We start from the raw sequence: 17,281 nt of genomic DNA on the forward strand, positions 1-17,281 counted from the left end.
ATGAAAGATTGTAAGTTTTTACACTTGATATACAATCAGAGGTGTAATTCAATAAAGTTCAGATGGACTCTGAGACTTACTGTAACACCCCGTTTTCCCAACGTAAAAATTTCTTAAATAAATCAGAGTTTTTCAACTTTAAACGGAATGCTACACTTCTTAAAAACTCATAAACTGAATAAATAACAATTTATTCTTCAAAATCATTTAACATAAGTAATTCAAAACTTCGCAGCGGAAATTAGTTCAACAATAAAAATAATCTTTGGCACGCAGGCCTCAACATAAAAATCTCATAAGTCTTGTTCAACATTTATTCATAAAAATCCATAAGTAATACGTAAGGAATAGAAATAGAAGACATAATCACATCCCGTTACGTATCAGAGCACCTAAGACACACTTGTGAGGAGTCCACTCACGACCGCAACTAATCTTGGTTACCTGCAAGTTACCCATACGAAGAGCAACATTTTCAAGCAGAAGGGGTGAGATTTCTCAAACAATAATATTAAGCAGGTAACTCATTAATTACATTTAACATCATAAACTTCATTAACTAGTATCATTAATCTTCCTACATTAGTCATAAACTTCATCTTATATTATCAATAATATCACATACATCATCACATATCATCATATCATAAATCACATAGCATCTTATCATAAACAACTTCATAATCAATCATCATAAGCAACTTCATAATCAATCATCATACACATCATAATCATTCATCATCTTGAGCATCATAATCATTCATAAAGCACTTCATTAATAGCTCATCAACTTGACATCTTAACATCTCGACAACTTGACTTGACAATGCATCTAGACTCGACTATGCAACTCTTAACGTCTTAAACCATCTTTGATCATCATGAAAATGCAAATGCATGTGGTACCATTCTAGGGCATAAACCCTCATCGTCGTGGTTGAGCATAAATATACTCCTAGGGCATAAGCCCTCATCGTCGTGGTTGAGCAAAAGCTCCATCGTCGTGGTTGAGCAAAAGCTCCATCGTCGTGGTTGAGCAAAAGCTCCAGGGCATGAGCCCTCATCTTTAAATGAGTATGCATGGACTCAACATCTTACGTCTTAGAAACTTCATGAACATCTATGACATTTTAAAACTACACGATCTTTAAATAGCATCTTTCTATAACACATCTTTAAATCACACATCTTCAAATAACACATCCTTATATAACACATCTTTAAATCACACAACTTCAAATAGCACATCTTTATATAACACATCTTTAATTCACACAACTTCAAATAACACATCTTTATATAACACATCTTTAAATAATACATTATTTTCACATCATTAAAACATCCATCATTCGACAACACGTCAATTTCACATCCTAATACATAAGAATTAAATAAGCTACTTATCATTGAATAACTCATACTCCCTCCGTTTCAAAATACATGTCCAAGTCAACCACTTCACATATGCCAATACACAATTTTGACCGTTAATATCTTTAGTTATCTAAAGTAAAAAATTATAAAAATTTAATATTTTGAAAATATTTGTCGAGACAAATCAAACAACATCTTATATGCTAATATTTGTATTTATACATTAGTTAAAAAGTATGGTCAAAGTAAGTCAAATGAATAGTGCACATTGCAAAAATTGGACATGTATTTTGAAACGGAGGGAGTATAATTTAAAATTCCAAAATCAATTGATAATATATCACATGGTTCTATACAATTTAAAATAAAAGTAATCAGCACTAAAATCTATAACTGACAGTAGTATTTGATCTCTATCACTTGTGTAGAAAACTTTTGAATCAAATTTAAAAGCTAATAATATAAAATTATCAATTGCTAATAAATTTTGTTTGAATGATAAACCATAATCACGGTCCTATTATTTGCAAATTCATATACTGATTAGAAAACAATTTACGTGTCCATGGCTTCATGTAACCAGTTACTCTCATGTGTTATTAAATCAAATTATGAAAAACATGAATGTCAATCGAATATAGCATAATATCCTGAACACGTAATACGATATCAATTAAACAAACCTAATCAAAAAGGCCGAACATGAATATATTGACATATAAACATCACTATACGTTAATCGGATTCAAATTAATGACTTTTTCACACTTTGACACATAGGAAACGAAAATAGAATATAACCATGAATCATTTATAAATTTAGCACATAAAAATAATGAAATTCAAACACAAGAATATACCCAAAATCACAGCAGCAAATTAGAGCACGGATTTAACATGAATTATTCATGAAAAATAATGGAAAACAAAACCCTTCACTACCCATATGTTCATACAACCCTTATGGTGAATAGAGACTCCCCCCTTACATCAATTCAGTATTTTTTTCATCTCATAATCATCAATTCTCACTCAAACCTTAATTCTCATAATCTTACAAAACTCATCCTAAAACACGTTAGATGCAATTTAATGATTCACAGACTTAATATTAGTGAAAGATAGTCCCACCCTTACCTTAGATTAATTCCTGAATCAGCAGCAGCTTTCTTCTATCCTAAGGTATTCTCCTCTTCTCTTGACTTTTCTCTTCTCTTCTCTTCTTTCTTGTTCTACTCTTTTCCAAAAAGCGGTTTAAGGTAAACTCTTTCCAACCTAAGCTTCTCCATTTATAATACTAAAATATTCTTCCCAAATCTATTTAGGTCCAATAACTTATTCTTATTTCTATTCTAACCTCCAATTCTACTTACACTAATAATTCTCATATTCTAATAAATAATAGAATAATGCCACATAATAAAATACTATACCCTCATATATATAAATAAATCACATAAATAGACTCTAACTTAATAAAAATAATTAAATAAAAAGGAGGGCGTTACACTTACGAAATTCTAAAATTTGAAAGTTTGTTAGAATTTCTCTAAGTGTTCTATGCACCATTTGCTTTTGACAGAGTAAGTGCACATGTAAAATTCAGAGTTTTGTCCTATCTTTCTTCAACTACTCAGATCCATAATTAGGAGAAATTATAGGAGCCATTGTTGAAGAGTGTCAGCGCATCAAATGAGTCCTTGACAAGCTTCATCAGAGCGTTCAGATGTTGCCTCAAATGGTTAATGCCATCAAGTAGTCATTCGAAATTCTTTTGCTCTTAATAGAATGATAAGTTACATTTTCTTTGTCTTTGTATACCTTTGTTCGTTTCTGCACATGGTCAGAAGAAGATAAATTGTACTACTCTAAGTCTGATAGTGACATTTCTTCAGACGACGACAAACTTCTTCACAATATTCAGCTTGTGACGCCGCCATTAGAGGCCCCAACCTTTAGAGTCTTCATTTCTTCAGATGCTTCTGAACGAAATTCTTCTGATCAAAACGTTAACTTTCTAGTTGACCTTTCTTTAGATCTTCTTCAAAGTTATATAAGTTTCTTCTTTTCTGTGGATGCTACCTTATGCATTCAGAGTCTTTATATTACATGATTAGAACTTTACTTAAGAGACATAATTTAATTCTATAGTTCTGTATTCTTAAGCACACATTAACGTATCCAATTGTTCTTACATATCTTGTTATGATCAAAACTTCAAAGGCATCGTACAAAATCTATTTTGGTTCAACATAGTTTTTTGTCTTCCGACCACGTGCAGAAAAAAAGAAGAAAATTCAAGGACAAAGTGAATGTAACGAATCATTCTATTAGAAGCAAAGCATTTTCGAATGACTACTCAACGACATTATCCAATAGAGGCAACATTTCGACGTCTCTGATTAAGCTTCTCAATGACTTATTTGATGCGTTGACACTTCTTCAACAACAGATCTCTCATTCTCTATTATATAAGGACTTGAGTAATTGAAGAAAAATAACAAGACTTCTATCATTTTACAAGTGCCCTTGTTCTGTCAAATTATATAACGCACAAATACTTAGAGAAATTCTTACAAACAGTGAATCAGTGAGAACTCCAAGAACGACGGTGGACTGTGAGTCGGTGAGAACAAGGTTGTCAAAATTGGGACTTTACTTCAGGTCGAAAAGGAATAGCAAAATCAGGACTCGTAAAATCGCAATCAAAATCGAAGGATTTTACTCAAGGACTTTTGTAGAATCGATATAGAAAATTGTAAAATCGGAATCAAAATCGATGAATTTTACCCATAAAAATTAATACTATATATATGTTATAAATGATATATAGTCATAAAGGACTTAGTTTATAAGAAATCGTAAAATCGCAATCAAAATCGATGGATTTTGTCTATTTTGGGATTCTACTATGGATTTGAGTCGTTGAAGGTAAAGAAAGTCGTAAAATCCGGGACTTTAGGATTTAAATTGGGATTTTGACAACAATGGGTGAGAACATGGATAATGACTGTGAATCGGAGGTGGATCGATATACGACGGTTGATCGAAATACGAAAGAATCGTTCGAAGACCATGCAATTAGATTAATATTGTTAGAGACAGAAAATAGATGAATATTACTTAATACCAATTATTAATTAATTAATTAATAATTAAAATAATGTTACTGACTTGTTTTTTCTGAATTATCTTTTTTTCTGAATTATCTAATTGGAATTGTTGGTGATAGTTAATCTATGTGGATGAAAATCTCAAAAATGTTTTCTTTTTACCACTCTATAATCATATGTTGCGGGAGATAGATATTCTAGCACTCTTAGTTCCTACAAACATCGAATGCAAGTGTAAAACTAATTTATTACAGCTTCATAATCATTGGAAGCGTCATTGCAAAGTAAAATTCATTTGGAATAGGGATATTAATGCACCTCTTTTCAAAACACATTTTCCTGTTTAATAAAGTTCATGTAAGTCCTACCACTTTTGGAAGGTGTTTCACGTTAAGTAGTGGAACCGACATGAGTTTTATCGAATAAGAACGCAAGCGCTAAAAAAGAGTGTTGCTAGCATTCTTCGTTGGTTAGAGCAAGTAATGAACCATTCCTCTAAAGTTTATTCTCTATATACCAAGTTCATAGTTTCAAATGTGCTAAAGATCTTTCCACTTAATGATTCAGAAGTCACCACCTTTTATTGAAAATGTTGCTAACAAATGTTGTAGGTATGGCAGAAGCACAAAGATAATCTGATACTAATTGAGATATACCACTTTTTCAATTGATGTTGCCAGGAATTTGACCTCAATTGCAAATCACTTGCTGAATTGCATATTTATGAAAATGAAATTGATGGAGCGCTTGCCAAAATTCTGAAAGTGCTAAGACAGATCAACTTCAAATTCTTCGATATATATCTCATACGTCGCTGATAAAAAGTCTGTGGTATTTGATATATTGCTATAACTGTGTGGTGAGATTTAGTAGGAACTTCAAGGAGACCTTGTTGTAAGAGTTAACTTAAAATCACGTTCAGAAATCAGGAGCAACGTGCCACGATCAGAAGCAACGTGCCACGATGGAGAGCAACGTGCCACGATTGGAAGCAACGTGCCACGATGGGTTGAAAACAGATCCTGATGCAAGCACTGGAAAAATCGTGCCACGATGGAATCGTAACGTGGCACGATGGTACGCTGAAGGAAATAAAGAAAACGTATTTTCAGTGCAGATTTGTTCCATATTTTAAGGGTTACTTTTACTATAAATATAAACCTTGTATCAGATGAAACGAAGAGTAGAAAACAGGGTTTAGAAGCCAACATAAAAACTAGGGTTTATAGAGAATTCTCTTGGCAACAACACTAGGGTTGGGTTTGTTTTCGATTCACCTTGAACAAAGCACTATTAGGATTGAGTCTCTTGGTCACGGGAAGAGGCTGGGATTTTGGGTAGAATTAGGTTTGAAGACTGATTCTTGTAACCCTCTGACATCTCTTTGTAAAGAAACTCATATCATTATAGTGGAACGGAGAGCTGCTCTCTCCCCCAGAGTAGGTCATCATTAGACCGAACTGGGTAAACAGATTCTCGTGTTCTCTCTCTCTCTCCTCTCTTGCGGTTTTATTTTTGTTTGATTTATTTTTGTCATCCGCTTCAATTGATTGCTTGGTATTAATTTGCTCCACACATCAAGTTTTTATTGGTGTGGTTTTCACAACGAATCCGCAACAATTGGCGCCCACCGTGGGGCAAAGGTCAAATCAATAACCAGGTATCATGGGTTCGAAGTGGGATATTGAAAAGTTTACCGGTAGTAACGACTTCGGGTTGTGGAAGGTAAAGATGAGGGCAATTCTAATTCAACAAAAGTGTGTTGAAGCATTGAAGGGAGAAGCACAGATGCCTGCGCATCTGACACCTGTAGAGAAGACGGAGATGAATGATAAAGCGGTCAGTGCTATCATTCTGTGTCTTGGTGATAAGGTGTTGAGAGAGGTAGCAAGGGAGACTACTGCTGTGTCTATGTGGAATAAACTTGATTCATTGTACATGACCAAGTCCTTGGCACATAGACAATGTCTGAAAGAACAACTCTACTTTTACCGAATGGTGGAGTCAAAACCTATAATGGAGCAACTGACGGAATTCAATAAGATTATTGATGATTTGGCGAACATAGATGTAAATCTGGATGACGAGGATAAAGCCTTACACCTACTGTGTGCTTTACCTAAGTCCTTTGAGAATTTCAAGGATACAATGCTTTATGGCAAAGAAGGCACTATCACCTTGGAGGAAGTTCAAGCAGCTTTGAGAACCAAAGAGTTAACCAAGTTCAAAGAGTTGAAGGTTGATGATAGTGGAGAAGGCTTGAATGTCTCAAGGGGGAGAAGTGAAAACAGAGGAAAGGGGAAAGGCAAGAATTCCAGGTCAAAGTCTAGGTCAAAGGGTGGTGATAATAAAACAAAGTACAAATGTTTTCTTTGTCACAACTATGGTCACTTCAAGAAAGATTGTCCGGAAAGAAAGGGCAATGGAAGTGGTAATCCATCCGTTCAGATTGCAAGTGAAGAGGAAGGTTATGAGAGTGCTGGAGCACTAACTGTGACAAGTTGGGAACCTGAAAAGGGCTGGGTCTTGGACTCTGGATGCTCTTATCACATCTGTCCGAGAAAGGAGTACTTTGAAACTTTGGAGCTGAAAGAAGGTGGAGTTGTTCGCCTTGGTAATAATAAGGCTTGCAAAATTCAAGGTATGGGTACTATCCGTCTCAAAATGTTTGATGATCGTGATTTCCTTTTGAAGGATGTGAGGTATATTCCTGAACTTAAGAGAAATTTAATATCTATAAGCATGTTTGATGGTCTAGGATATTGTACTAGAATTGAACGTGGTATGATGAGAATTTCTCATGGTGCATTAATTATAGCTAAAGGGTCTAAAATACATGGTTTATATATTTTAGATGGTTCCACTGTTATAGGTCATGCATCGGTTGCTAGTGTAGACACTCTGGACATAACTAAACTGTAGCATTTGAGGTTAGGTCATGTCAGTGAGAGGGGTTTAGTTGAGCTAGCTAAACAAGGTTTGCTAGGGAATGAAAAATTGAACAAACTAGATTTCTGTGATAATTGCACATTAGGCAAACAACACAAGGTGAAGTTTGGGGTGGGTGTGCATAAATCTAGTAGGCCTTTTGAGTATGTTCATTCGGATCTTTGGGGTTCAGCATCAGTTGAAACTCATGGGGGAGGTTCATATTTCATGTCTATTATTGATGATTTTTCTAGAAGGGTATGGGTATACATTCTGAAGAATAAAAGTGACGCTTTTGAAAAATTTAAAGAATGGCATACACTTATAGAAAATCAGATTGGAACTAAACTGAAAGTGTTGAGAACTGACAATGGCCTGGAGTTTGTTTCAGAGCAGTTTAATGAGTTTGGCAGGAAACGAGGTATAAAGAGGCATAGAACCGTGGCATACACACCTCAACAGAATGGTCTTGCTGAAAGAATGAACAGGACCTTGTTGGAGCGTGTGAGGTGTATGCTGTTGGGAGCTGGATTGTCCAAGAGTTTCTGGGGAGAAGCTGTTAGTACTGCAGCATATTTGATTAACAGATGTCCATCAACAGGGATAGATCTCAAGACACCTATGGAGGTTTGGAGTGCGAGACTGGCAGACTACTCTAATTTGAAAGTTTTCGGAGCTTTAGCATTTGCTCATGTGAGACAGGACAAACTTGATGCTAGAGCTGTGAAGTGTATTTTCATGGGTTATCCTGAAGGTGTGAAAGGTTACAAACTGTGGAAGATGGAACCTGGAGGATCAAAATTTATTATAAGCAGGGATGTTACTTTTGATGAGACCCGCATGGGGATGAAGTGCAAAGACCTGGATACAAGCTCAGAAACGGGGGTAGAGAAAATTCAGTTTGAGGTGGAGCCTACCACTGATGAAAGGGAAGGGGAGGATCAGACTCCAGTACCTGATGAGAGTGAAGGCCAAGAAACAATTGATCCTGACTATCAGCTAGCAAGAGATAGGATAAGGAGACAAATTAATCCACCTGTTAGATACGGTTATGCTGACCTCATATCTTATGCTTTGAATGCAGCTGAAGAATTGCAAGACTCGGAACCAAAGAACTTCAGGGAAGCATTAGAAAGCAATGAAAACAAGGACTGGATGAGGGCAATGAATGAGGAAATACTTTCATTGGAAAAGAACCAGACTTGGAAACTTGTTTCATTACCTAAGAATCAAAGGGTAGTGGGAAGCAAGTGGGTGTTTAAGAAGAAAGAAGGTATACCAGGGGTCGAAGCACCAAGGTATAAGGCAAGACTTGTAGCAAAGGGTTTTACTCAGGTGGAAGGGATTGATTACAATGAAATTTTTTCACCGGTGGTAAAACATTGTTCTATAAGGATACTTATGGCGATTGTTAACATGTATGATCTTGAGTTAGAACAAATGGATGTGAAGACCGCATTTCTACATGGAGAGTTGGAAGAAACTATCAATATGCAACAACCAGAAGGTTTCGTGGAAGATAATACAAAAGTGTGTTTGTTGAAGAAATCTTTGTATGGGTTGAAGCAAAGTCCAAGGCAGTGGTATCGTCGGTTTGATGAGTTCCTAGTAAAGGCTGGTTTTGTGAGAAGCAACTATGATAGTTGTGTTTACATGATGAGAAGAAATGAGAAAGTCATTCTCTACCTTCTCCTTTTTGTAGATGATATTCTTATGGCAAGTTCTAACATGCAAGAGATTCAGAAGCTCAAGAAAAGATTGAATGATGAATTTGAGATGAAGGATCTTGGTAATGCAAAGAGGATACTTGGTATGGATATCATAAGGGACCGAAACAAAGGTGAGCTGTTCTTATCTCAGCAAGGTTACTTGAGGAAAGTGGTGGAGCGGTTCAGAATGAAAGATTCTAAAGTCGTTGGCACTCCTCTTGGTCATCACACGAAGTTGTCAATAAAGCAGTGTCCTCAATCCGATGAAGAGAAAAGCAAGATGGAGGGTACTCCCTATGCAAGTGGGGTTGGAAGCATCATGTATGGTATGGTTTGTAGTAGACCAGACTTATCCTATGCAATAAGTGTGATAAGTCGGTTTATGGCAAATCCGGGTCAAGTACACTGGCAAGCTTTGAAGTGGGTTCTGAGATGTTTGAATGGGACTTTGAAAGGTGGTCTGAAGTATACAAGGTCACAACCAGGAAGGGATGCTTTGGAAGGATATGTGGATGCGGACTATGCAGGTAATGTAGACACTAGAAAATCTCTATCAGGTTTTGTGTTTACTTTGTTCGGTACAGCGGTAACTTGGAAGGCAAATCAACAATCAGTTGTAGCTCTTTCAACAACTCAAGCAGAGTACATAGCCCTTGTTGAAGGGGTCAAGGAAGCCGTATGGTTGAAAGGTATGATTGGAGAAATGGGGATTAGTCAAGGGTGTGTGAAGATACATTGTGATAGCCAAAGTGCCATTCATTTGGCAAATCATCAGGTCTATCATGAAAGAACAAAACACATTGACATTCGTTTGCACTTTGTTAGAGACATGATTGAGACAAAGGAGATCATGGTGGAGAAAGTGGCATCGGAAGAAAATCCAGCAGACATGTTCACCAAATCATTACCAAGATCAAGATTCAAGCATTGCTTGGACTTGATTAACTTCATTGAAGAATAGATGAAGGTTGGAGAGAGCAGCAAGGTGATTGATGGTTAAATTGGCATCATCACTGATTTGAAGTCAAGGTGGAGAATTGTAAGAGTTAACTTAAAATCAGGTTCAGAAATCAGGAGCAACGTGCCACGATCAGAAGCAACGTGCCACGATGGAGAGCAACGTGCCACGATTGGAAGCAACGTGCCACGATGGGTTGAAAACAGATCCTGATGCAAGCACTGGAAAAATCGTGCCACGATGGAATCGTAACGTGGCACGATGGTACGCTGAAGGAAATAAAGAAAACGTATTTTCAGTGCAGATTTGTTCCATATTTTAAGGGTTACTTTTACTATAAATATAAACCTTGTATCAGATGAAACGAAGAGTAGAAAACAGGGTTTAGAAGCCAACATAAAAACTAGGGTTTATAGAGAATTCTCTTGGCAACAACACTAGGGTTGGGTTTGTTTTCGATTCACCTTGAACAAAACACTATTAGAATTGAGTCTCTTGGTCACGGGAAGAGGCTGGGATTTTGGGTAGAATTAGGTTTGAAGACTGATTCTTGTAACCCTCTGACATCTCTTTGTAAAGAAACTCATATCATTATAGTGGAACGGAGAGCTGCTCTCTCCCCCAGAGTAGGTCATCATTAGACCGAACTGGGTAAACAGATTCTCGTGTTCTCTCTCTCTCTCTCTCCTCTCTTGCGGTTTTATTTTTGTTTGATTTATTTTTGTCATCCGCTTCAATTGATTGCTTGGTATTAATTTGCTCCACACATCAAGTTTTTATTGGTGTGGTTTTCACAACGAATCCGCAACACTTGTCTATCAAGACGTGAGGCAGGTAGCTAGTTATCTTGTTGATAGTTATCTTTCTTCAAGTTCGTGCATTTTGTTAATGGAAATATTAGTTAATTTGTGATCTTAGTGAGATATTCTGATAACGTTATATCATTCTTGCAATCAATTCATGTTTTCCAAGTTTTGTCATTACTTCGAGGAGAAGTCTTAAGAGGATGTGTGATCGTTTTCAGCTGTGCTTTTCATGGTCATGACTTACGAAAACTCAGGAGGATAGCAGAGCGGTTAGGAGCTACTCATTTAACAGAACTTATGCCCACTGTGACACATGTAGTTGCTAATGAGTTTGTAACTAAGGAGTCCATGTGAGCAGAGAACGAAAATGTTTTTGGTTATTCGTCGATGGCTAGAGGCTTCAAATTTCTTTTTGCAAAAGTAGCCAGATAGTTTCAGAAGACGTATTCTGAATGTTTGAATATTGGTGTTCTTTTGCAACAGTTGCGGTGATAATCCATAACAAACCTGTGTGTATATTTTCACATTTTCCTTACATTTTTTTTTTTCCTGCATACAGTGTATAGGTATTTTTTGTTGTTCTCTAAAGTTTAGGATTATACTAGTATACGATTAAATTGATTACTTTTTAGGTTCTTTTTTTGTCCACTGTTATTATCAATACAAATGAAGAGTTTAAAGAAAGGTTTTGCTTATTCTATTTGTTTCTTCACCTAATTACTTCAATTATAGTTACATTTTGTTGTTTGTGATTTCTATCTTTATGAAGCCTACAGTTTTTCCTAAGTTGTATCCTATAGTACCAGGTGCTAAACCTATTGGATATTCAACGGTCAAAAACAGTGATACGCCTTCAATCAAAAATGTATGTGCTATACAATATTCAAACAGTCAACAATAGTCGAATCAATGGCAGCAAGGTCTAATATTTCCATGATCAAATATTAGACCATCGAGCAAAGTTGTGCTTCTTTTGCTCTGCATTTTCTTGTAAATATCACTACTACTTATTCAAAGTTCCATGATCAAATTGTACTGTAACTTCTATACTTTAAACTTTATGTCTAAACATGATTTTGTTAACTTTCCTCCTTATCTTTTCCTCAAGCATAATCATTAAGAGATATCTAGTTCATTATGACGCAATATCCATCCACTTTGTCATGGCTAATGTTAAGATCATCACCATGTCGTGCACAATTTCCGAAGGAGTGCAGTATATGAAAGCAAAGTTCCACAAACCCATCTGCTGCTTGATCAACGTATTCTGATAATCTGCTCCAAAGGCCTGCTTCCAGCCAGTCCTCACGCACCTTGTGTCAACCAAAAAAGGCATGGAAATCATTTTCATATATGTGCCATCACAGTAGCGACAATAGACCTAACAGTCCACACCCTTTGTCTGCAACTTTGTTCAAGTCGGGAGTATTGTAACAACACAAGCCAATTCCCAAGCACTCGGAATTCTGAATTATCAATGAGTGTATTTAAAGCAAAGTGATTAACCGACTTCACTGTGTAATTGCCTCTGTTATTAAATTTCAATACTCTTGTTTTCAATGCCTAGGTGTAGTGCTGCAGTATTTTCCATATCTTGTGATTAACTAATTTCTTTTCATATTTCCAAGCTCTTTGGAGCACTCCTCAATATCTCTCTTTATGGACTGCAATCTTTCCTCTTCTTCTTGTCTTTTCTTTTGAATTATTCAAATAATTTTTCTACCAAAAAAAAATTCTTTCTTCGGGGAAGAAAGTGACTTGTCGGCAGATTTACCAACCGGTATTGCAAGTCTCGTCGACAAAGGAGTATCAACTTTATCTTTTCGTTGATTATCATATGGTGACACCTTTAATTTCTTAAGAGAAGTGTTCAAGAAGCATCTGTTGTCGAATAATGGCCTCTTAACTGGCAATGACATTATAGCAGTATATATTACACCTCTTCTTAACAGGAATATCACGGATTCTACTCTACAAATACACTTCACTACCTCTTCTTTTATTTTGATAAGGTCTGCATAGTTTCCAAAAGAAGAGATACACATCCCATTACAAAAGAAGGTGTATAATGGTATAATTTGACTTAATTTGTCACTTGTATAATATATGATATATCACCAATAGAGTATAAAAATGATATATGCCACTTATATAAAAGATAAAATCAGACACATAAGATCAAATTAGATGAAAGTTATTTTATATTTAAAAAACTAAGTACAAATTTCAGGTTGAAAGCTAACAAAATACAAAGAAGAAAAAAAAGCAGAATCATGAAAACTAAAACCAGCATCCCAGCTATACCCACGGTGGGAAACCTAACCTATAATTCCATTCAAACTCCTCTATCTCCTCTTTGACGATCACCAAATTTGTAGGAGAGGTTTAGGGTACCCATGGATTTGTGAGAGGGTTTTTTCTTAACCTGGTAACTGATTTGGTGGCCAGCATCAGCAGGGTTATCAAGAAGTTCCTTGAGAGGGATATAGATGGTGCCGATTGTGGTATTCCATGGGAGGAATTTGTTATAGGAGAGGAGTTTGACTTTGAGAAACAGGCGATTCTTCTTAGCTAGAGATCCGTTGACGGGTAACTTGATGCGAAAGTTCCATGTGGGGTTTCTTCCGGAGTGAGGGTAGTAGCGGGTGTTGGTGAGTTGTTCGAAGTATGGGTCGCCAGAGATTGAAACAGCTGCGTACATCTCGGACTTGGAGAAAATATTAACATCTTTGAGATCTTTTGCGGATATTATGTTTAGTTGTATATCCAGGAACATGGAACCTTGAGGTTTTTTGATTTTTCTTGAAACAGCATTGTTATTCTTATTAGTAGGCTCCATGATCTTCTTTTTTTGGAGAGGAGGCTCGCTGTTCTTCTTCTCCTTCTTCTTGTTAACAGGCTCCCAGCACAAGATTGTGCAGAACAATGCATAGCCAAACAACAAATACATAAGATCCAACGCACTGCCAGAAGAAAAACACGCAAATGAAAACAAAGAGGAGAGGATGCTAAATACTAAGGCCAAACTCAAAACGCCCTCCTTCATCATCACCACTGTACCCAAAATCTGATACACCATAGACAAAAGTAGGAACAGCAGCAGATAAAACCCTACAGAAGAGAGAGAGAGAGAGAGAGAGAGAGAGAGAGAGAGAGAGAGAGAGAGAGAGAGAGAGAGAGAGAGAGAGAGAGAGAGAGAGAGAGAGAGAGTGTTTCTAGGGTTTAGAGAGAGAGAGAGAGAGCGACAAAGAGAGTTTCTAGGGTTTTGGTCAATAATGATTTTGGGTTCTATTTTGGATGTTGATAGATAGTATTTATAACGAGAGAATTGGAAGGAGAAAAGAATTGTACGTGAAAGCTCCAGGCAGGTCACTATCAACCTTTTCAAATGGAGCATTAGTTCACATTCACGTGATATTTTTGGTTTTAATTTAATAAAAAACAATGAGTTGTTAAAATATTCCAAAAAACTTTTTTTTTTTTTAACTTTTTGGGTATATAAAAATTTCTCTAAAAATTGTAATTGAACATTTCCAATTTGTTTATATTTTTCGGAAAGGAATTGTTTGAGATTCTTCCTCAATTAGGAGGTGGGTTATCAAACTATCCAGAGAAAACTCTTTTATTTAATGCTTGAGAGAATTTATGAAATCCTTTCAGATAGGTAGTTGTTTGTCAATGATCACAACAATTTTGTGAACTATCCTCTAAATTTCATGAGAATGTCTCTCCACGAGCTTATCATCAGCCATCTAAAACTTCAGGTAGCGACTCATAATGATAAGTCATCTTAGGTTATTCTCGGTATATTTGTGAGTCAGTTTAGTATAATATTTGAGTTATTATAAAGGAATTTTCGTGAAGATGCACATGGTTTAGGGGACATTTTGCGGTGTTTTCAATTGAGTCATGTAATTACGTTTTATTCCTAAGCCAGACCATTTCATAGGTTTTTTATTGACAAATCATGTAATACAACAAGCAAGACACCTCATGGAAGTATTAGAAGATATGGAACGAAGGTTATCAAGGTTCAAGAAGGCTTTGGAGACATTACAAGTTAGGAGAATTCAATCACAATTTTCAAGAACAAGTTGTAGAAGGAAAACACTCAAAGAACAACGAAAAAGACAATATTCGCACCTAAGACTGAGGCCACGCGCCTCAGGCGAATGGGACAAAGAGCATTTGTTCTATGTCAGCTTCAATACACCCCTCACAAAGCCTCACGTGCTCACATGTGTTGTTCTGTAGAAAAATAACATTATGCTGTTTTTCCCTGCGGGTCAGGGTAAAAAGCCCAAAATTTCAAACGAAACCTAGTTTGAAATTTGGCTAAAGATAAGTTCCTTCCACACAATGATATTCATTTTTGTGGTTCAATAGAAAGGCAGACACTTGGAGCATAAAAATGGAGTCTCGCACCTCCTCCACCTTTTGATCTAGAGTATATTTTATTTCTTCATAAGTTTGTATCTTGTTACCATGAGTAACTAAAACCTTTTGATTAGGTTTCTAAGACAACCTATATTTTTTTGTTGACGGGTATATTTAATTGAAATTGTTTATTCAGATATTATCAGAGTTATATTTAGTTTCATATGTTTCGCGTGAAATGTTTTCTTACACTTGGGAGTGTGACATATCTAGCTTGTGGATTGAAGTTAAATTAGGGTTTAATATTTGAGTCTTGCTTTAATCAGAATCGTTACATATGAATTTTATTCTAATGCCTTTGATTTATTAGGGAACTCTAGGGTGCGTGGTTATATTTTAAGATTTGTATACAATGTGGATTTTTTAGATAGCAATTTAGCTATTTTTACATTTGTCTTGTTTCAATTACGTTCCTTTGAGAGTGTAAGTCCCCCACTTTTTTAACGATACAAATGTGTAGGGAAGCCTAGATGAGTGATGATCCTTTACCGTAATTCCAAGTATGACCTTTAGGGTGATGATAAGCAACGTGACATCTGGAGGGATTATGTCCCACGGAGTTAACCACTTTTATATAGTCCTTAGTTCATAATTGATACAAGCATTTGCATTATTATTCCATCAAAGAAGTAGACGGGATTCAAAAAATCCTAATCACCGCCAATAATCTACATCAAACTTATTTTCTTATTTATGCAATGAAATCTACTCACTTTGCATAATTAAATCAAACTTGAAAACTTCCCCATATTAGTGTTTAAAGGATTAAATATGTTTTTGGTCCCTATAAAATTGAGACCTTCTAAGTTTAGTCCTTACTTAATTTTAATAGTGTTTTTAGTCCCTATAAAAAAAATTGCACTCAGTTTTAGTCCATACTAAATCTACATTTGTTTAAATATGCTTAAACTTTTAGGATTTTGTATAATTTTGCAGAAGTGTTAGGAACGTTACTAAATTATCTGAAAATTTTATTTTTACATCCTGATTTTTGTTACTTTTATCTTGAACTTTTGTTTTTTAAATAAATTCATATTTAATTCATTTCATGTTAAAAAATTCTTAATTTTAGTGAACGAACCTTTTGTAATGTTCTAAACTTGCCTCAAAAAAATCATTCAAAAACTTAAGAGTTTAAGGAAAATTAGAGAAACTTAGTTTTAGTAGGGATTAAAACTACATGTAAAAATTACTTTTATAGTGACTAAAAAAGCTATTGAAATTAAGTAAGGACTAAACTTAGAAGTTCCAAATTTCATAGGGACCAAAAACATATTTAACCCTTCTTTTAATTCACAAGTTAAGCAAATTGCCTAGTTGAAAAAACAATCTATGCACTATGTTATTAGTTGGAACGATTTGATGCACTTGTGAAATTTGTCGTCAACTCGTAACATGCTTTTTAGCTTCAGCTTGACTAGTATTATGTTTCTTCTTCAGATCATCCCACACGAGTCTAGCAGTCTTGCAAGAAATGTAATAATCATGTCATCTGCGAATCCGTTCAGAATATACTTTTTGCGTAGATGATCATTCTTATTCCATATGGCTAATTTTGGAGTAGAAACTTTGGTATCCATAACTATTGTTTTAGATTTTTTTTTTTTCTTTTTCAAACATCTAATTTCTTACCGTTGTCGGTTGTTCAATTTTTTTCAAAGGAACTATTGAAATGTCATTTTTCGAAACTGTTGTGAATTCGGTCAATTCCAAACCTCACATCAATGAAATTTAGATTCGCGGAGAAACTATCAATAGCAACCAATAACCAAAAGAAAATAACCACAAGCAACAACAACAATCTAGATTTAATCTAGAAATCAAGTGCATATCAAAACCACAATCTAACCAAAGAATAAACAAGATAAAGAGAGTATAGAAAAGATAACAACACCAAGAAATGTTTACCCAGTTCGGTCCAACTTGACCTACTCTGGGGGAGAGATTGATCTC

Source organism: Medicago sativa, chromosome 2 (genome assembly GCF_051527215.1).
Source record: "Medicago sativa cultivar Bolivia chromosome 2, Bolivia_mono, whole genome shotgun sequence".
NCBI lineage: Eukaryota > Viridiplantae > Streptophyta > Magnoliopsida > Fabales > Fabaceae > Medicago > Medicago sativa.